The 23,248-nt window shown below is 46.3% G+C and overlaps 1 protein-coding gene and 1 long non-coding RNA gene across 2 annotated transcripts in view; one reads left to right on the top strand and one right to left on the bottom strand.

The window, feature by feature from the left end:
- The window catches only part of SLC13A5 (solute carrier family 13 member 5), a 223,572-nt gene that overhangs the window by 127,931 nt on the left and 72,393 nt on the right, over positions 1-23,248 (bottom strand). The window lies entirely within an intron of this gene.
- LOC135049958 (uncharacterized) overlaps positions 887-23,248 on the top strand; it is a 32,709-nt gene continuing 10,347 nt past the window's right edge. The window contains exons 1-2 of the long non-coding RNA XR_010241518.1: positions 887-976; positions 3,598-3,760. This is a non-coding gene — a long non-coding RNA (uncharacterized LOC135049958). The remainder of the gene's footprint in view (positions 977-3,597; positions 3,761-23,248) is intronic.

Here is a 23,248-nt window from a genome sequence, read left to right as displayed (position 1 = left end):
CTATTGTGGCATAAAATGTACAAAGGATACTACTGTGGCATAACGTGTATAAGGTGTTCTACTCCCTGACGTACTGTCTATAAGGGGTACTACTGTGGCATAACAGGGATAAGTGGCAGTACACGATGTACATGCAAGACCATGTCCCCTTTTTTGGATTGGTGCCTTTAGTGCGCACTGTTCCTATTCAGAATATTAGGGGGCGGGGGCACCACTGCTCTTCCTGGCACCGGGATCCATAATGTCTAGTTATGGCTCAGCTGAACTGTCCCTTGCATATCACATACAGGGGCAGATGTAAGCCTTGGAGAGAGAAAAAGTGGGCAATGACATGATTTGCACTGATCACGTCATCGTAACCATGACGCATCACTCCCCCCTCCCCAACGCCCACTTCCAGAGAGGGCAGCCAGAAAATTGGCAACCATGGGCTTAGTACATCTCCCCCTCAATCTGTAACCAAAAACTGCACTATCGTGCACTTGCCATCCACTAAGTTAATCTTAATTGTTAATGTCCCTGCTAGTAAATAACAGTATAATTGTTATAATTGGTGGCTCAGCGCAGGAGGCCTTGGCAATCTCCAGCCTGTAACACAACATACCTTACAACATTACTAAATTTTGAATTGGGATGCAGGGGGCATGGATGTGACATGCTGGGGACAGTGGGAGTGAGAGAGGCGTATCTAGCACCGGGAGAGCAGGGCACGTGCCCTGGGCGCCGTGGAAGCCCCAACAGAGGGGGCCCGCTCGCCCCATGCGACAAGGATTCCGCCGGCGCTACCTGCGGCGCTCTCCCTGTCTCCCCGGCTGCTGTGCCTTTCACACTGGACAGGCAGCGGCAGCCAGGAGGAGCCTCCCCTACTCCCCCCTCCTCCCTGCACATTGTACAGTGCGCAATTGCGCGTGCGCGCGACCGCTACCTCGGAGGTACGTGCGTGCGCGTGCGTGGACTCGGTGAGCGGGCTAAACAGGTAAGCGGGCTAAACAGTTTTTAAAGCTGTTTATAGTTTTCTGTCGGGAGAGGGGGGGAGAGGGGAGGGGGGTGCGGGACAGTGTGTGAGTGTTAATTGTGTGTGTGTGTGTGGGACAGTGTGAGTGTGTGTTAATTGTGTGAGTTTGTTAATTGTGTCTGGGACAGTGTGAGTGTGTGTTAATTGTGTGAGTGTGTTAATTGTGTGTGTGTGGGACAGTGTGAGTGTGTGTTAATTGTGTGTGTGTGGGACAGTGTGCGTGTGTGTTATTTGTGTGTGTGTGTGTGTGTGTGTGGGACAGTGTGAGTGTGTGTTAATTGTGTGTGTGTGGGACAGTGTGAGTATGTGTTAATTATCCATGCGGTGATTGGTGTCTGCAGTGTGCGCCCCCCGTCCTCCTCCGCCGCTGACAGGAGCGGTGTTGTGCGGCTCTCCCCCTCCTCCGCTGGCTCCGACCTCCCGCTGATAGGAGCGGCGGTGTTCGGCTCTCCCCCTCCTCCGCCGGCTCCGTCCTCCCGGCGTGGCCCTGCAGTGTGTGCGGCTCTCCCCAGCAGCAGCAGCAGGTTAGTCTCTCTCTCTCTCCTCCTGTGGATTGAAGTTTGTAAGTAGAATTTTCATTTTTACAGGTTTCTACTGGACAAGTGGACGTGACCGGCGTGGGATGTAGGTAAGTAATCTCTCTCTCATGTTTACAGGTACCCCTATTGGATTCTACTGGACAAGTGAACGTGACCGGCGTGGGATGTAGGTAAGTATGTGTGAGTGTGTCAGTGTGTTTTAATAAATTTTTACTGTCACGGTGTGTGAGTTGTGTTTTTATTTTGGTATTTTTTCTGTTGTAGAACTACAGGTACCAGCGGGCCCGTTATTTCCCCGCATGCTGGTACTTGAGGTTCTCCAAGTACCAGCAAGCAGGGGAGGCTTGCTGGGACTTGTAGTTCCACAACAATAAACAATATTCTTTTCTTCAATTACGTGGCTATCAGCCTCCCATCCACCACCCACGGATGGGGGGGGACAGCCTCGGGCTTCACCCCTGGCCCTTGGGTGCCTGGAGGGGGGGTGACCCCTTGATTTAAGGGGACCCCACTCCTCCAGGGAACCCCGGCCAGTGGTGACTAGTTGGGGGGGGGGGGGTAATGCCACATCCGCAGGGACCTACATAAATGTGTCCTCCGGCTGTGGCATTATGTCCCTGGCTAGTGGAGTCCGGTGCTGGTTTTAAAAATATGGGGGACCCCTACATCTTTTGTCCCCCATATTTTTGGAACCAGGACCGGTCTAAGAGCCCGGTGCTGGTTGTCTAAATACGGGGAACCCCTGTCCAATTTTTTCCCAGTATTTAAACAACCAGGACCGGCTCAAAGAGCCCGAGACTGGTTTTACTTAGGAGGGGGACGTCACAAAGTTGTTTTTTTTAACCCATTCAGACCCTTCTCCATTAAGATAATGGAAGCCCTGGACAACAAAATTCCATTAATGTCCTCCTCCCACTCCCTTCCGACTCCCAAACACTCATTTTTATTTTTTTCTATAAAAATGTACAATATATCACAAGTATGATGAGCAGGCAGGCAGAGGGCATTGGCGGCATCGGACTGAGATGCAAATTAGTGGCGGAGGGCTAGGTCAGTTGATGGTGGGCGGGTTTGTAAGCCATTGGTGGTGGCAGCGGGCATCGGCACAGAGGCAGTGGCGGGCATTGGCTCGGTGGCGGTAGGGGTCATCGGCAGGATTCGGCTGTTATTATGGCTGTAGTGCCTCACCAGCCACTGACCTCGCTGCATGCCACTGGTGTGTGAGACAGTGTGTGTGTGTGTTAATTGTGTGTGTGTGGGACAGTGTGAGTGTGTGTTAATTGTGTGTGTGTGTGTGTGTGTGTGTGTGGGACAGTGTGAGTGTGTGTACATTTTTGCAGTCCAGTGTGTGTGGGGGAGGGGAAAGTATGAGAATGTGTGTGTAGTCTAAGTGGGTGTGTGTGGGGTTTGGGGGTGGTCAGTCTTTGTGTGTGTAATCTACAGTGTGTGTGTGTAAGTAAGGGGGTGGGGCAGTCTGTGTGTGGGCGGGATGTACTAATGGCCATTTACCGAAGAGGGATATGTATTAAACCACGGGCACTGAGATGCCCTTCTCACTCACCATCCAGCTGGGTGGGCGAGCCGGGGAGGTGGAAAGTCAGCAGCAGAGGCAGCATGCCGGATATCAGCAGCCGAGGGTGCGGACTGTAAGGCACGTGCGGAGCGGTGCGGAGCTCAAAGCCGGAGATCGGCAGCATGTTGACCGGCAACAAGCGGCTTCTGCTTCCGCGTTCAACATGCTGCCGATCTCCGGCTTTGGGCTACGCAGGGTTCGGGGGATGGGTGTCTTCTGCCGGTGTACTGCAGCTCAGGGGGTGCAGGCTCCGGAGGCTTTCAGCACTGTTGAATATCCAGCTGCCTCAAGTATGTACAGCCCGCACCCTTGGCTGCTGATATCCGGCATGCTGCTGGCTGTCCCCCCGCCCGGCTCGGCCACACAGCTGTATGGTGAGAAGGGCATCTCAGTTCCCGAGGTTTAACACATATGACTCAGTAAATGGCCTCTGCGGTAAACGATACTAATGCTTATCGTGGCGGTAACAGAGGGGAGGATGGCGCACATCGGGATCCTGCAGCAGGAGAGAAGAACCCCTTCGGAGCACAGCAGACCACACTGAAAAGGGTGCATCCCCGGTGCGGTGCTCTGCATCCCGGGTGGCGCCGAAGATGTGGAGTGTCGGAGGTGGCAGAAGCGCCGCAGCTTGGGGTGAGAAATCGCTGTAACCCTTCCGCTACTACACTCTGCAATTAGTCAATTAAGGGGGTAGGCTCCCCTCACCACAGTGCCCAGCAGGAATAGTTAATTAAGGGGGTAGGATCCCCTCACTCTATAATGTGAATTTTGGCTCATACCATGTGCTGTAACGTGAATTTTGGCTCATACCGTGTGCTATAATGTGAATTTCGGCTCATACCGTGTGGGGTAATGTGAATTTCGGCTCATACCATGTGGGGTAATGTGAATTTCTGCTTATACCGTGTGGGGTAATGTGAATTTCGGCTCATACCGTGTGCTGTAATGTGAATTTCGTATCATACCATGTGCTGTAATGTGAATTTCGGCTCATGCCATGTGGGGTAATGTGAATTTCGGCTCATACTGTGTGCTATAATGTGAATTTCGGCTCATACTGTGTGGGGTAATGTGAATTTCGGCTCATACCGTGTGCTATAACGTGAAAGGGGCACCAGTACTAGATCGTATAAGGGGTCCTACTGCACTGAAGGACACGCCCATTTTGAGTGACCACGCCCCTTTCCCGGAGCACGCGCGCCTTCGGCGCACGCATAATTGCTATCTACACTCTTTCATTTCGCCTTCAAAAATTCAACCTCGACTATTGCACCTACATCCATATATACACACCCTGACATCTTTATATACAGTGACACCGGTGGCGTCTGCACATACTTTCCTTTTGTATTTTTTTTTTGTATTTTTTAGTATTTTTTATTTTATTTTAATTAAAAAAATATATATTTTTTTTTGGGGGGGGGGCCATTATTGATCTTGCCCTGGGCTCCAAAAACCCTAGCTATGCCTCTGGGGAGTGATCACACTCATGGAAATGGCTATGCCTCAGTGGGTGTACTTATCACTTTTGCTAAGCCACCATCATAACCTACCAATACACACCCCTATATTACTGCATACACTGGAAAAAAATGTACCACCCGCAAATTGGGGAACACGTGCTGATCATTGCTCAGTCCCCTTATATCGGAACTCTTAGAGGATGTATTTAATAAACAAAAGCTAGGAATGTCAATTAAACATGTAATGTATAAACCAAAAATGTACATATTATACATAGAGTCATCGAAAATACAATGAGAAATATACAGTTTATACAGGAAAGAGTTACATTCTGACTGGAAGATGAGTACTAACACATACCAATGGTGTAACCAGCTGTAGAAAACCAGCCCTACGTCCATGCCTTAGGACCTCTTGGTCTTAACATCAAACAAACCATTGCATTATGTACTGTACATCAGCTTATCTAAAGGTTAGACAAAACGTGCCCATCTAGTCTAGAACAAATATCTCCTGTACGCAACACTTGCAGTGTACACAAGGCCTACATTTAAAACACGTTACAATAATACCCCTTTTACACTCGCAGGAAAATCCCGGGATATTGCACGTGAACGTGCAGCATCCCGGGATTTTTCCCAGTGTGAAAGGGTACAGGGACAATTTCCCAGGACGAGCATCCCGGGATTAAAAGGCCTCCGATTGGAGCTTTCTTGGGCTCAGAAAAGATGATGTCATCTTTCAGAGCCCTGGGGAGTGTCCTGGATGCGTGTGAGGAAGGCAGCATGGCGACCTGGACAGACCAGGAGGTTAGAGAGTTGCTGAGCATTAGGGGAGAGGAGGAAATAATGAGGCAGATCACAGGCACAGTTAAAGATGCTGTCATTTATAAGGGTGGTCTTCTGTATGCCGGCGGTCGGGCTCCCGGCGCTCAGTATACCGGCGCCGGGAGCCCGACAGCCGGCATACCGACACTTATTTTCCCTCGTGGGGGTCCACGACCCCCATAGAGGGAGAATAAAATAGTGTGGCGCGCGTAGCGCGCCACCGTGCCCGTAGCGTGGCGAGCGCAGCGAGCCCGCAAGGGGCTCATTTGTGCTCGCCACGCTGTCGGTAAGCCGGCGGTCGGGCTCCCGGCGCCGGGATGCTGGTCGCCGGGAGCCCGACCGCCGGCCAGCCGTAGTGAACCCATTTATAAAAACATCTCCAAGATGCCGGAAGCCAGAGGAATCATCCGCACACAGCAGCAAGTGTTAAACAAAATGAAGACTCTGAAAAAGCAGTTCTTGAAGGTGCTTGACAACAACCGGAAAAAGAGCGGGGTTGGCCGTATCGACTGGCAGTACTATGACATCTGTGCAAATATCTTTGGAAGCACAGCTATATGCAGTCCGGTGAGTCTGTCTTCCAGTTCCCAGTACACTGCTACAGAAGGCACTCCAGAAGAGACACAGACAAGCAGTGATGTCTGCCCGTCATCACCCTTGTTAATTGACGACACACCCGAGGACAGCGACACATCCTCCCACCCGTCCATCAACACATGTAGAAACGACGATAGCATAACTGCAACCATTGAAGACGTCGTGGATGCTCAGACCAGTGACAGTGGGACTGTACAAAGTGCCGTCACCGTCACCACAACTTTACAGAAAAACAGTAAGTACATGTTTAGAAATTAACACACATAGCACAAATTCACAATTGTTAATCATCTGGTTATGTGGGTAGTATGAGTGGCCTGTGTGGCGGCAGCGTGGCAAGCGCAAATGAGCCCCTTGCGGGATCACTGCGCTCGCCACGCTGCTGGCACGGTGGCACGCTTTGCAATTTCTGCCCCCACCCAGGAGGGCTTTGCATTTTTATATATAGATCAATGTTGCAGAGTAGCTAGTGTCTGTAGGTGGATTAATGTCACAAACACATGTTTGCTAACGCTGCTATTTTTATATACGCTCATTTTGTATTTCTTCTCTTCACAGTTTACACCGTACCGCCTAGAAGGAAGAAAATGAGCAGAGCGGAACAAGTGGCTAAAGCCATGTCGAATGTCCTTGTTGACCAACCACGAGAGATGGACGCTGCAATGTCTGCATAGGAGGATGCAAGGCTCAACAGGTTTCTAGAGGCAGAACGCCAAATGCATGAACGCATGAGTAGAGAGCAGTATGACCGTCAAAGGGAATTGCACCAAATGAACATGGCGTTCTATGAGCGTATGACCAATACCTCAAGAGCACCAACCCAACACCACAACTCACAATACCCTGAGCAGGGTTTTTCCTCATTTAATCCTGACCCATACTATGCCCCAAATACTGCACCATCTAGCGCGCAAACCTTGGAGTTTACTGTATTGCGCAATTTGCCGTGAAACAGAGTGAAATTTCTTGTTGTTGTTATTTGTTGTTAAATAACCACAGTGTGGTTAGTGTTTATGCACAACTGTTTGTGCATTCTTTAATTGTTTTTCTATGTTCTGTTCTGTTTTGTATAGTGTATACATTAAAGCACTTTTTATTTATTTTTTACACAGTAATAATATACTGCAGGGACACTGTGATTTATGGTGTTGTATCTACAAGCCTACCCGTGTGTTGTTTTTTTTATGCCAACCAAAAAGTGATTGCAAATCTATGCATAACTAGTGATGAGCGGGTTCGGTTCCTCGGAATCCGAACCCCCCCCGAATTTCACCCATTTTATACGGTTCCGAGGCGGATTCGAATCTTCCCGCCTTGCTCGGTTAACCCGAGCGCGCCCGAACGTCATCATCCCGCTGTCGGATTCTCGCGAGATTCGTATTATATATAAGGAGCCGCGCGTCGCCGCCATTTTCACTCGTGCATTGGAGATGATAGGGAGAGGACGTGTGCAGCGTTCTCTCAGTTATGTTCAGTGTGCTGCAAATATCTGTGCTCAGTGTGCTGCAAATATCTGTGCTCAGTGTGCTTGCAAATATCTGTGCTCAGTGTGCTGAAAATATCTACGTTCTCTGCCTGAAAAACGCTCCATATCTGTGCTGTATTGTAGTATATAGCAGGAGGACAGTGCAGAATTTTGCTGACCAGTGACCACCAGTATTATATCAGTACGGTACAGTAGTCCACTGCTCTACCTACCTCTGTGTCGTCAAGTATACTATCCATCCATATCTGTGGTGCATTTTAGTTGTTGTGCGCAGTATATATAGTAGGAGGACAGTGCATAATTTTGCTGACCACCAGTATATAATATATAGCAGTACGGTACAGTAGTCCACTGCTCCACCTACCTCTGTGTCGTCAAGTATACTATCCATCCATACCTGTGGTGCATTTAAGTTTTGCGCAGTATACAGATGTGTCCACATACATCTTTGCTATATCCCGCCATGTATGGCACAGTTTTGCATGCCATGGACTCAGAGATTTAGCTATGCCTAGTGATTTGTCTTAATTTTCTTCTTTATAATGTTACTTTATACATATTCTATTATGGCAAACCAAAATTTTTAAATACATCCACTCGCTACTCATAAAAAACAGCTTAGCCGTGTTTTGCATGTTGTGCCAAATTGGTAAAAAAGCAAAGATGTAAGTGGACACATCTGTATATAGTAGGAAGACAGTGCAGGATTTTGCTGACCACCAGTATATAATATATAGCAGTACGGTACAGTAGTCCACTGCTCTACCTCTGTGTCGTCAAGTATACTACAAAAGTTCAGTAAAATGACCCAAAAATCAAAATTAAAAGCGTCTGAGGAGAAGCGTAAACTTGCCAATATTGCCATTTACGACACGGAGTGGCAAGGAATGGCTGAGGCCCTGGCTTATGTTCATGGCTAGTGGTTCAGATTCACATGAGGATGTAAGCACTCATCCTCTCGCTAGAAAACTGCAGTGCCACTCCTAGATGGGCCAGGTGTTTGTGTCGGCCACTTGGGTTGCTTAGCTTAGTCACACAGCGACCTTGGTGCACCTCTTTTTTTCTTTGCATCATGTGCTGTTTGGGGACTATTTTTTAAATCTGCCATCCTGTCTGACACTGCAGTGCCACTCCTAGATGGGCCAGGTGTTTGTGTCGGCCACTTGGGTTGCTTAGCTTAGTCACACAGCGACCTTGGTGCACCTCTTTTTTTCTTTGCATCATGTGCTGTTTGGGGACTATTTTTTGAAGTGCCATCCTGTCTGACACTGCAGTGCCAATCCTAGATGGGCCAGGTGTTTGTGTCGGCCACTTGGGTCGCTAAGCTTAGCCATCCAGCGACCTTGGTGCACCTCTTTTTTTCTTTGCATCATGTGCTGTTTGGGGACTATTTTTTAAATCTGCCATCCTGTCTGACACTGCAGTGCCACTCCTAGATGGGCCAGGTGTTTGTGTCGGCCACTTGGGTCGCTTAGCTTAGTCACACAGCTACCTCATTGCACCTCTTTTTTTCTTTGCATCATGTGCTGTTTGGGGACTATTTTTTGAAGTGCCATCCTGTCTGACACTGCAGTGCCACTCCTAGATGGGCCAGGTGTTTGTGTCGGCCACTTGGGTCGCTTAGCTTAGCCATCCAGCGATCTTGGTGCACCTCTTTTTTTCATTGCATCATGTGCTGTTTGGGGACTATTTTTTAAATCTGCCATCCTGTCTGACACTGCAGTGCCACTCCTAGATGGGCCAGGTGTTTGTGTCGGCCACTTGGGTCACTTAGCTTAGTCACACAGCTACCTCATTGCACCTCTCTTTTTTCTTTGCATCATGTGCTGTGTGGGGACTATTTTTTAAATCTGCCATCCTGTCTGACACTGCAGTGCCACTCCTAGATGGGCTAGGTGTTTGTGTCGGCCTCTTGGGTTGCTTAGCTTAGTCACACAGCGACCTTGGTGCACCTCTTTTTTTCTTTGCATCATGTGCTGTTTGGGGACTATTTTTTGAAGTGCCATCCTGTCTGACACTGCAGTGCCACTCCTAGATGGGCCAGGTGTTTGTGTCGGCCACTTGGGTCGCTAAGCTTAGCCATCCAGCGACCTTGGTGCACCTCTTTTTTTCTTTGCATCATGTGCTGTTTGGGGACTATTTTTTAAATCTGCCATCCTGTCTGACACTGCAGTGCCACTCCTAGATGGGCCAGGTGTTTGTGTCGGCCACTTGGGTCGCTTAGCTTAGTCACACAGCTACCTCATTGCACCTCTTTTTTTCTTTGCATCATGTGCTGTTTGGGGACTATTTTTTGAAGTGCCATCCTGTCTGACACTGCAGTGCCACTCATAGATGGGCCAGGTGTTTGTGTCGGCCACTTGGGTCGCTTAGCTTAGCCATCCAGCGATCTTGGTGCACCTCTTTTTTTCTTTGCATCATGTGCTGTTTGGGGACTATTTTTTAAACCTGCCATCCTGTCTGACACTGCAGTGCCACTCCTAGATGGGCCAGGTGTTTGTGTCGGCCACTTGGGTCGCTTAGCTTAGTCACACAGCTACCTCATTGCACCTCTTTTTTTCTTTGCATCATGTGCTGTTTGGGGACTATTTTTTAAATCTGCCATCCTGTCTGACACTGCAGTGCCACTCCTAGATGGGCCAGGTGTTTGTGTCGGCCACTTGGGTCGCTTAGCTAAGTCACACAGCGACCTTGGTGCACCTCTTTTTTTATTTGCATCATGTGCTGTTTGGGGACTATTTTTTGAAGTGCCATCCTGTCTGACACTGCAGTGCCACTCCTAGATGGGCCAGGTGTTTGTGCCGGCCATTTGGGTTGCTTAGCTTAGTCATCCAGCGACCTCGGTGCAAATTTTAGGACTAAAAATAATATTGTGAGGTGTGAGGTGTTCAGAATAGACTGGTAATGAGTGGAAATTATGGTTATTGAGGTAAATAATACTATGGGATCAAAATGACCCCCAAATTCTATGATTTAAGCTGTTTTTGAGGGTTTTTTGTAAAAAAACACCCGAATCCAAAACACACCCGAATCCGACAAAAAAATTTCAGCGAGGTTTTGCCTTAACGCGTCCGAATCCAAAACACGGCCGCGGAACCGAATCCAAAACCAAAACACAAAACCCGAAAAATGTCCGGTGCACATCACTATGCATAACATACCCAAATGTGCGTAACAGTAGACCATGTTTTCAGTGTTTTCTAAATCATTGTTTCTACATATATACACAGTTGCTGGCAATGTGGTTTTTTTGGGGGGAAATCATAAAAAATTAAACCAAAGATCAAAGGTGGAATACAAAATAAAAAAAATTTAATTCACCAAACATGTTGTGTTGATTCTTAAACACTATTGTACCAGTGCTGCAAGGTTGGATGTAATAGTGTGACGTATTTGTTCTGCAGCGGAGTTTGAGGCAGTCCCAAACAAAGCACCTTCCACAAGTGGGTTTATAACCTCTGGGTCCTGCACAGTCCACTCAGGAAGGAATACCTAATTTTTCAGTTCACAGATGTTGTGCAGTATACAGCACACAGCTACTACATTAGGCATAGTATTTAGGTCCAAATCATTGCGCTTCATCAAACTACGCCATCTTCCTTTTAACCTGCCAAAGGCGTTCTCAATCACCATCCTTGCTGAACTCAGGGTGTGAGTATATGTTTGTTGCTCTGGGTTTAACTGGACCTGTTGGGTGTAGCCTTTCATAATCCAGGGGCGTAAAGGGTATGCAGCATCCCCGATGATGTGGACAGGGATCTCCACCCCATTCACAATCTTTGCACACTCTTTGGGGTACAGCCAGCCACCCTGCTTCTCCTCTACGATGTTGTACAGGTCAGAATTGGCAAGAACTCGAGAGTCATGAGATCGGCGTGGCCAGCCAATAAACACATCTAGGAAACTAAAGAACAGTAAAATGTAAAAAAGTTAGAATGCAAAACTCACACATGCAACTCATCCCACCAACTCAAAAATAAACACTTACCAATATTTGTGGTCCACAACAGCCTGTAATATGATGGAGGGCCAGCTCTTCCTATTAAAATAGTCAGCATGGTTGTCACGTGGGGCAATAATGGGGATGTGTGTCCCATCAATCGCTCCTCCACACTGCGGATAGCCTCACTTCACAAATCCTTTGATGGTATCCTGTAAGCGCTGTCCTTGTGGTAGAGATATGAAGCGCTTGTATAAGGTAGATACAATTGCTTTAGTCACCTGGTGGACTATGACACAGCAGGTGGAGATCGCAACACCGAACAAGCATGAGACTGAGCGGTACTCTCCTGGGGTAGCATACGACCACAATGCAATAGCTAGCCTCCTGCGTGCCTCGATGGGTCTCCTAAGCCTGGTGGTCTGCATGTCAAGTACTGGGGTAAGTAATTCCAGGATGTAGTCAAAGGTTGCACGAGACACGCGGAAGTTAGCCATCCACTCTTCATCCTGGTAAGCTTCCACGGTCCTCATAAAGGCTTCTCCGTGCCGGCGATCTCTGTACCAAAATGAGCGGTTAGGCCCCATACTCACGCTCAGGATGGTACTCATCCTAGATGATATGAGGGCTCTCCTCCTGCGCAAATATTGGCGGCGACTAGCAGCCCTATCCACCATAAATAGCGCCCTCCTCCTCCTCATAAAATATATGTGCAGTATACTGCACAGTGTGACAAGCTGCATCATGCTGTCACTGGCTGTATGAAACATCTGCAAAGCAGAAAGAATCACGAGCTCAGGCATACACACTGGTACTCCGTCGGCCATGACTGCAGCAATGCTGTGAGCAGGCCCAACCCCTCCCTTTGTGGACTATTGTGACCTCATCTATGTGAGCCAGAAAAGGCCATTTCTAATGACATACATATGCATTTGCAGGGATATCCCGGGATCAGTGTAAATGGGGCTGTCCCGGGTCAATCCCAGGTCTTAGTGCAGTGTAAAAGGGGTCAGTCCCGGGAATGCACACAGGTGGCCAGATTTGATATTGACCCTTTAATATGAGTGAAACTACCCCTGTCCATTGTGATTCACCTCAAAATATGTGACTTTCACTCAGATATTAAAATGAAATAATAAGCCCTGGTCCTGATTTTTACATTTGGGTATGGTTCAATAGATCTACAATAAAAGACACAGTCACGACCCCAAATGGATGACATGCAAAATGTCAACATGGCTAAAAGGTCGACATAAAAAAGGTAGACAGGTACAGAAGTTCGAAAGGGTCAAAAGGTTGATATGGAAATGGTTGACACAAAAATGGCCGACATACTGGTTTTTTTTTTTGGGTGTGTAATTTTTTGCGTGTTTCACCATATCTGAGCCAAATTAAAGGAAACGTATATCCTTGCCGGCTTACTTCACTCGCCACACTTCAGGCAAGGTTACTAATCCCAATCACAGTCCACGTGGATGGTAAAGTATGAAAAAGTTATGACGACCTTTTGACCCTATTGACCTTTTGCATGTTGACCATTTAGGGTCGACCTATTGACTGTCTATATTATTACTGTAGATCTATCAGTCGGATACCTTTACATTTAACAGGACCAGAGATAAAGAAAATAACAAAAAGACCTAAACTTTTATTGGGAAGCATATTTACAGGGCCCTAATCAACTGCAATAAAACTGTTCCCAGTTTATAATAATAATAATAATAATAATAATAATAATAAGAAGAAGAAGAAGAAGAATAGTAATAATAGCCACACCCATCAAATCTTCACCTATATCCATTGCACAGTATAATCCAGTTTCTCAGTGGCATCATGTAATAAAGGTATTTTAACAACAGACATTGGAATGTTACATTTTTATTATTTTATATTTGCTATGGTGTACGCATGCCATTTAAACAAGCATCATGTTTATGATATAGCTGTCCATCAGGATGTGGGGAAGAGCAATAGGCTCACTGTATTTAAAGCTTTCATGTTAGTGGAGACAGACAATTCCTTAGATGTCTAATCATCAGACTATCCACTGCTTCCACAATCTAACAATGACCTTTGCCCTTACGCTACCATCTTCTCAATCAGAATGTCAGAAATTGCAAATATTTGTTCCAATATACAAAGGAACCAATGTATTAAGCTCTGTTACATTTGTCTTGGTAATTATAAAAAAAAGAACTCTATGTAGTATACAAAGATCATTTTATGGAAAGTGCATAAAAAGGTTAAAAATATGCAGATCATAATACAAAAATACTACAGATACTAACAGTAATTGCAGTCTGTAACACACATAACTGTACATTTATGCTAAAAGAGTTCAACAATTTAAATGAGAATTTGACAACAGTTTGGGATGAAGTGACTTTGCGGGGTAGCATGCCAGCACTCCCGGAGATGCAGGGGCTGCCCCCAGGCTCTCCTAGAACTCTGAACAGATGTGCATGGCTTCTATGTACCTGCTGCTTCTTTGCATATGGTAATAATGGCCTTAAAAAAAAACAGCAACACACTGTATATTGCGATTATTTTAGCTTGAGGATGCTATTCAGAGTTGGTCGGAGATTTTGCTGTTTTAGTAATGACATGTTATAAAATCACATGTATGGGGCCACCCCACGATGTGATTGCAAAAACCTCAAATAGAGGTTCACCACTGCATACGCAGAAAAGGGGCACCACCGCCATGTTTTAGATTGCAGGAAATGCAGGTGACATTATCAGCTGGCACCAAAAACAGCAATGACACGCTTGCATTTCCCCCGCCACTACCCCCCAACGCTGCGTTGCCGCCCCGGACACTCGCCGCCACAATGATTGGTCATGCATGCACACTGCGGCTGTAGTGCGTGCACAGTGTCCTGAAAATCGCCCGTTTGAGATTTTCGGGACTCTATAAATCTGTGCCTTGTGTAATGCAGTGACTCACAAGGAAACTAGAAACTTAATATTGTTTTGTTGAAGCCTCAAAATCATCAGTAGCAAAACAGATTAGTTCCACCATTATTTTTAACTTTTCTTCATCAGTAGATGTACTAAGCCTCGGAGAGTGATATAGTGGAGAGAGATAAAGTATCAGCTTCTCATTGCTATTATCACAGCCGGTAGAATTTGTGAATCCGTTGGATGTGTGCTAGCGGTAGAAGTGCATGCCTCTGCAAAGAGAAAATAACGAAAAGACATATAAGAGCAAATATTTAAGGATCAAAGATGAGGAATTCCAAAAGATTAGGCTGCAGAGTATTCATGGGCAGAGTTATTAAAAGAGTACGTATAATAAATGATTGTCTGATATGGCTAGTGAAGAGTTTGTACATTGGATAGTTCATTGTCGTGACTGATGAACACTGAAGGAGTTTTGCATAATGGATGATTATTAGACATGGCTGAAGAACACTGAAGGGGTTTTGCAGAATGGATGATGGTTAGACGTGGCTGAAGAACACTGCAGGAGTTTTGCAGAGTGGATGATTGTTAGACATGGCTGAAGAACATTGAAGGAGTTTTGCAGAATGGATGATTATTTGACATGGCTGAAGAACACTGCAGGAGTTTTGCAGAGTGGATGATTGTTAGACATGGCTGAAGAACATTGAAGGAGTTTTGCAGAATGGATGATTATTTGACATGGCTAAAGAGCACTACAGGACTGCTGGGAAATCCTCCACGGATAGGACTCCAGGAGACACTGTCCTAAGTGGCAGGTTGTGACCCGCAGGGCCGGGGTAACCATTGGCAATTGTGCAGCAAACGACAGCTGAGGTGACAATTTCATCGAGCTGAAAATCCACGAGACACTGAAAGGTACACTGGTGGACCTGTGGGAGCGCAGAGCTAAGACACCTATACTGGGATAGAAACATAAAGCACTGGAAATGTTTGAAACTGGACTGCCCCCTTTTACCAGAGATCTCAACCTGTGATTGGCTGGAAGAGACCAGAGACCAAATCCCATTGGCATACTATGAATTGGTCTCCAACATGGTAACGTGCATAACAGCATTCCATGAAATGGTGACACAAAACCTATCTACTATATACACAGATTCAGATAGATAGATAGATAGATAGATAGATAGATAGATAGATAGATAGATAGATAGATAGATAGATAGATAGATAGATAGAGTTTAAATACATTTACTACTATTTTGCTTTCAGCTGCATTTACATTTTGTTGTGATTGTAATGGACGTAGCTTCTGATTAAACGCAATGTGCTCTAAGACCTAGCAGTGCCTGTTTCACTTTGCATTTACATGAATGAGTAATATATGCATTCTTTGTATTGTTTTCTTTGTTTATCCAGTGCTCTATTAGGAATACAAATAACTGTTTGGTTCACCGCCAAACGTTTAGTTTGCTCTCTTTGTAACACGGGCTTACAGGCTACTGGCGGCAACCAGAGAGGAGACTGAACAATTAAATTGTACTTCCTGCATAATTTAAGCTGGAATTATGTGGATATATACAGCTGAGAGGAGAGAACATAAATCCAAGAGTCCCACACAATACCCCTACTACTCTATTTACACCCTCAACACCAGGTCTTAATGTGGTCCTGGAGAGGTGGTGGAACTGATTTACTTTGCCATCCTTCCCCCCCCCCCCCCCCCCCCACACACACACACACACACATATTAAGTGGAGCCAGGGACAGTGCTAGAGTTTTCAGCACCCCCCTGCAAACGATAAATTATTGCCCTACTTCCCACACTTTATAAAGGGACATTGTTCTCACAGGGAAGCAGCGTGGTCACACAGCGTACCCTCAATTCAAATTACACCCCGCAGTAGCACAATCTTATTCACATTACACTGCATGTAGTGCCCCTGATTAATTTTGTACCACATAGTAATGCCCCTTATTATGGTTACATCACTCAGTAGTGCTCTTTTTCATGTTGGCTACACAATGGTTTCCTTCATATACGTTATGCCACACACAGGTGCTCCTTATAAACAATGCCCACAATAGTGCCTCTTATACACAATCCATACAGTAGTAGTGCCCCTTACACATAATTCCCACAGTTGTAGTGTCCTTTATACATAATGACCACAGTAGTGCCACTTATGCACATAATGCCCACAGAAGTGCCGCTTATACATAAATGCCCACAGTAGTAGTGCCGCTTATATACAGAATGCCCACAGAGTAGTGCCTCTTATACATAGTGCCCACAATAGTAGTGCCCCTTACACAGAATGACCACAGTAGTGCCACTTATCCACATCTCTGCCTCTGTCATTCAGCAGCACACTGCCTCTGTCCCTCCAACAGCTCCATGCCCACTATCTCTCCAGCAGCTTCCCCACTTGTCTTGTCCCCCAAGCCCCCTCTCATTTTGTCAACCTGCTCTACTTTACTTCAGCAGCGGTGACAGCATGACATCACATACGCCGTGCCGGAAAAGGAAGCCACTGAGACTTGAGGAGGGAAGAATGCTGTCCAACAGACACTAACCATGTCAGGCCGTGGGCACCCGGTGTTGCCTAGGGTCATGGCATACCGGCTCCAATATCGCCTCTAACTCGCAAGGCCAACTACGAACCCCAGTTGGAACACACCACCTAGTGCAATCTTCTTATATTCTTCCCAACTCTCAAACCACACTATTCCTGTGCATTGTCTCTCTTCATGTGAAGGAACTTTATTCAACCAGCTCTCTTCCAGCCCGGAGAGTCCGCCTCTCAACCCGAACCCAGTTCGGAATCACCAGCTTCAGCTACTAAAACCGTGACATATGTGTTCCCAGTTACATTTTCTCATGTAGGAGAATAAGTATTGTGGTGCATCAAAGCAAAAACATGTTTGATCCATGGATTTATGTCAACATTCAGGTAATGTTGACATTGTGCATGTCAACATTCTGACATGTCAACATGTACAACATTCTGTACCACACCCTGAAAAAGAATGCTATAGCAATTACTTCCCCAAAACACATTGCATGTTATTTTGCTAATTAAAAACACAAGAAAAGCTCTTTAAAAAACAAAAAAAGGGATTTTAACAGAAATATTGGATAATGCTAGAGATGTGCGGCTGGCACTTTCCGTGTTTTGGTTTTGGTTCTAATTCCACTTTCGTGTTTTGGTTTTGGCTTGGTTTTGCCAAAACCACCCTTTCGTGTTTTGGTTTTGGATGATTTTTGAAAAAAACATAAAACCAGCTAAAATCACAGAATTTGGGGGTAATTTTTATCCTACGGTATTATTAACCTCAATAACATTCATTTCCATTCATTTCCAGTCTATTGTGAACACCTCACAATATTGTTTTTAGGCCAAAAGGTTGCACCAAGGTCGCTGGATGACTAAGCTAAGCGACATAAGTGTGCGGGACAAACACCTGGCCCATCTAGGAGTGGCACTGCAGTGTCAGACAGGAGGGCAGATATAAAAAAAGGCCCCAAACAGCAAATGATGCAAAGAAGAAAAAAAGGTGCACCGAGGTTGCTGTATGACTAAGCTAAGCGACACAACCACCTGGCCCATGTAGTAGTGTCACGCAGTGGCTGAATGTCGAGAGTGGGCTGTAATTGTTCGGTCCACTGACAGCATCTCCAGCACGCCCCTGTCATTTTTTTTTTAAAATTCTGCAATTGGTGGACTTATACGTAGTACCCCTGGACTCATACGGCAGTGTCAGACAGGATGGCACTTTTCAAAAACTGGGCCCCGAACAGTACCTCATGCAAAGATGTCGAAGAGGTGCAATGAGGCTAAGCCAAGCACCACAAACAATTCCCACTGGAATTATACGTCCAAATCACTGGAATTATACGTCCAAATCACTGAAATTATACGTCCAAGTCACTGAAATTAAAGGCAAAATCACTGGAATGAAATGGCAAAATCACTGGAATAATACGTCCAAATCCCTGGAATTAAATGGAAAAAAATCACTGGAATTATACGTCCAAATCACTGGAATTAAATGGCAGTACCACTGGACATATACGGAAGTGTCAGACAGGATAGCACTTTAAAAAAATAGTCCCCAAACAGCACATGATGATAAGAAGAAAAAAAGGTGCAAGATGAAATTGTCCTTGGACCCTCCCACCCACTCTTATGTTGTATAAACAGGACATGCACACTTTAACAAACCAATCATTTCAGCGACAGAGTCTGCCACACGACTGTGGCTGAAATTACTGGTTTGTTTGGGCCCCCACCAAAAACAGAAGCAATCAATCTCTCCTTGCACAAGCTGGCTCTACAGAGGCAAAATGTCGACCTCATCCTCATCCTCATCCTCCGATTACTCACCCCTTTCACTGTGTACATCCTCCTCCTCCTCACAGAGTATTAATTCGTCCCCACTGGAATCCACCATCACAGGTCCCTCTGTACTTTCTGGAGGCAATTGCTGGTAAAGGTCTTCATGGAGGAATTTATAATTCATTTTGATGAACATCATCTTCTCCACATTTAGTGGAAGTAACCTCCTACGCCGATCGCTGACAAGGTTACCGGCTGCACTAAACACTCTTTTGCAGTACACACTTGAAGGGAGGCAACTTAGGTAAAATAAAGCCAGTTTGTGCAAGGGCATCCAAATTGCCTCTTTTTCCTACCAGTATACATATGGACTGTCTGACATGCTTATTTGTATGCTGTCACTCATATAATCCTCCACCATTCTTTCAGTGGTGACAGAATCATTTGCAGTGAGGGTAGACATGTCAGTAATCACTGGCAGGTCCTTCAGTCTGGACCAGATGTCAGCTTTCGCTCCTGACTGCCCTGCATCACCGCCAGCGGGTGGGCTAGGAAATCTTATCCTTTTCTTTGCAGCCCCAGTGGTGGGAGAAGAAATTGAAGGAGGAGCTGTTGACAGGTCACGTTCCGCTTGAGTTGACTATTTACTCACCAGCAGGTCTTTGCACCTCTGCACACTTGTGCCTGCCGGAAAGAGAGATACAACGTAGGCTTTAAACCTAAGATCGAGCATGGTGGCCAAAATGTAGTGCTCTGATTTCAACAGATTAACCACCCTTGAATCCTGGCAAAGCGAATGAAGGGCTCCATCCACAAGTCCTACATACTTTGTGGAATTGCTCCTTCTTAGCTCCTCCTTCAATTTCTCCAGTTGCTTCTGCAAAAGCCTGATGAGGGGAATGACCTGACTCAAGCTGGCAGTGTCTGAACTGACTTCACGTATGGCAAGTTCGAAGGGTTGGAGAACCTTGCACAAGACGGAAATCATTCTCCACTGCGCTTGAGTCAGGTGCATTCCCCCTCCTTTGCCTATATTGTAGGTGGATGTATAGGCTTGAATGGCATTTTGCTGCTCCTCCATCCTCTGACGCATATAGAGTGTTGAATTCCACCTCGTTACCACCTCTTGCTTCAGTTGATGGCAGGGCAGGTTCAGGAGTGTTTGCTGGCGCTCCAGTCTTCGACACGCGGTGACAGAATGTCGAAAGTGGCCCACAATTTTTCGGGCCACCGACAGCATCTCCTGTACACCCCTGTCATTTTTCAAAAAATTCTGCACCACCAAATTAATTGTATGTGCAAAACATGGGACGTGCTGGAATTGCCCAGATGTAACGCACGCACAGTATTGGTGGCGTTGTCCGATATCACAAATCCCCAGGAGAGTCTAATTGGGGTAAGCCATTCTGCGATGATGTCCCTCAGTTTCCATAAGAGGTTGTCAGCTGTGTGCCTCTCATGGAAAGCTGTGATACATAGCGTAGCCTGCCTGAGAACAAGTTGGCATTTGCGATATGCTGCTACTGTTGCCGCTGCTGTTGTTGCTGCGGGAGGCCATACACCTACCCAGTGGACTGTCACAGTCATATAGTCCTTAGTCTGCCCTGTTCCACTTGTCCACATGTCCGTGGTTAAGTGGACACTGGATACAACCGCATTTTGTAGGACACTGGTGACTCTTTTTCTGACGTCTTTGTACATTCTCAGTATCGCCTGCCTAGTGAAGTGGAACCTAGATGGGATTTGGTGCCGGGGACACAATATCTTCATCAGTTGTCTAAATCCCACTGCACTAATGGCGGATACCGGACGCACGTCTAACACCAACATAAGTGTCAAGGCCTCAGTTATCCACTTTGCAACAGGATGACTGTTGTCATGTTTCATCTTCCTCACAAAGGACTGTTGGACAGTCAATTGATTAGTTGAAGTAGTACAAGTAGTCTTCTGACTTCCCCTCTGGGATGATGATCTTCTCCCAGTAGCAACAACAGCAGCGGCGGCAGCAACAGCAGCAGTAGGCGTACCACTCAAGGATCCTCCCGAGGAATCCCGGTTAGGAGAGGACTCCTCAGTCTTGATAGTGACATGGCCTGCAGGATTACTGACGTTCATGGCTAAGGAGGAAGTTGACGTTGAGGGAGTTGGTGGTGTGGCTTGCAGGAGCTTGGGTACAAGAGGAAGAAGGGATTTAGGTGTCAGTGGACTGCTTACGCTCTTACCCAAAGTTTCACAACATGACACTGAGTTACAATGACTGCACTGCAGGTGACGTATAAGGGAGGATGTTCCTAGGTGGTTAACATCCTTACCCCTACTTATTGCAGATTGATAGAGGCAACAGATGGCTTGACACCTGTTGTCCGGATTTGTGGAGAAATAATTCCACACCGAAGGTGGCTTTTTTGGTAGTTTGCCCAGGCATCACAATGGGCTTCTTCATCCCACGGACAATAGGTGTCTCCCCCAGTGCCTGACTTAAACCACATCACCATCAGAATCCTCATCGTTAACGTCCTCAGCGCCAGCAACACCCACATCCTCATCCTGGTGTACTTCAACAGTGACATCTTCAAATTCAATATCAGGAACTGGACTGTGGGTGCTCCTTCCAGCACTTGCAGGGGGCGTGCAAATGGTGGAAGGAGCCACCTCTTCCCGTCCAGTGTTGGGAGGGCCAGGCATCGCAACTGCCGACACACTTGGACTCTCCTTGGGGATTTCTGATACCATCTCAAAACGCACAGTTCTTTTCTGTCCTTTTTCCAGCTTAACTCTTTTGATTTTTCTAGCGGGAGGATGAGGGTTTCCATCGTCATGTGAAGCTGAACCACTAGTCATGAACATAGGCCAGGGTCTCAGCCGTTCCTTGCCACTCTGTGTCGTAAATGGCATACTGGAAAGTTTACGTTTCTCAGACGATTTAAATTTATTTTTTTGGGTCTTTTTACTGAACTTTGGCTTTTTGGATTTTACATGCCTTCTACTATCACATTGGGCATCGGCCTTGGCAGACGACGATGGCATTTCATTGTCTATGTCATGGGTAGTGGCAGCAGCTTCAGCACTAGAGGAAGTGGTTCTTGATCTTTCCCTTTTTTATCCTCCAAATTTTTGTTTTCCGTTATTTTTTGGGAGTTATATAACCGAATATGCGGCACAGGAATGATTGATGGCTGATGCACAGGACACTACCACTGGTCTGATGCAGGACAATACAGCAACACTGTAAGGGACTTGTTGTTGTTATTATTATTATTATTATTATTATAATAATTATAATACTGTAGCAGTGGACATATAGCACCAGCGTATACCACTGTAACTGCCTGGTCACTAGAATGACTGATGGCTGATGCACAGGAACTACCACTGGTCTGATGTAGGACAACACTGCAACACTGTAAGGGACTTGTTGTTATTATTATAATACTGTAGCAGTGGACATATAGCAGCAGCGTATACCACTGTGACTGCCTGGTCACTGGAATGACTGATGGCTGATGCACAGGAACTACCACTGGTCTGATGTAGGACAACACTGCAACACTGTAAGGGACTTGTTATTATTATTATAATACTGTAGCAGTGGACATATAGCAGCAGTGTATACCACTGTGACTGCCTGGTCACTGGAATGACTAATGGCTGATGCACAGGACACTATCACTGGTCTGATGCAGGACAACACAGCAACACTGTAAGGGACTTGTTGTTATTATTATTATTATTATTATTATAATACTGTAGCAGTGGACATATAGCAGCAGTGTATACCACTGTGACTGCCTGGTCACTGGAATGACTGATGGCTGATGCACAGGACACTACCACTGGTCTGATGCAGAACAACACAGCAACGCTGTAAGGGGCTTGTTATTATTATTATTGTTATTATTATAACACTGTGGCAGTGGACATATAGCAGCAGCGTATACCACTGTGACTGCTTGGTCGCTGGAATGACTGATGGCTGATGCATAGGACACTACCACTGGACTGATGCAGCACAATACACCACCACTGAACTGATGCTGCCATATGTCTATTGCTGCTGTGTTGTGCTGCAAGAGGACACAAACACTGTGACTGCCTGGTCACTGGAATGACTGATGGTTGATGCACAGGACACTACCACTGTGTCATGGCTGTGGTTTTTGTGAACCTGGTGTTAGTGAAGTCTGTGCGGGCGACTGGAGGACTATGTGTATATTAGGTTGGTCTGTAGGAATCAGTGAGAAGAAGGAGCAATCCCTGATTGGGGATCGAACCCGGGCCTCGCAGAGGAAGCCGTATCCTGACCACTGGATCACCAGGAACTTGGTGTTGATAGCAGGATGGTGAATGTATTGGTGACATTGAACTGGATATACTGTCACAGGAGTGGGTGCTTGTGTACTCAAGGTTACTATGAAATATGTTCTCTGGAGTTGCACAGAACTGGGCTGGTTACTTGCGAGATTGAGAATCAGACTGGTTACCGGTGAGACTGGGAACTGCACTGTGAACCGGGCTGTTGTACCGATATACTGGAACCCAACTGTAATCCGGGCTGGTACC

The sequence above is a fragment of the Pseudophryne corroboree genome, chromosome 2, assembly GCF_028390025.1.
Source record: "Pseudophryne corroboree isolate aPseCor3 chromosome 2, aPseCor3.hap2, whole genome shotgun sequence".
NCBI classification, from domain to species: domain Eukaryota; kingdom Metazoa; phylum Chordata; class Amphibia; order Anura; family Myobatrachidae; genus Pseudophryne; species Pseudophryne corroboree.
Note: the sequence above shows the minus strand (reverse complement) of the source record. Positions and strands in the feature narration are given on the sequence as shown.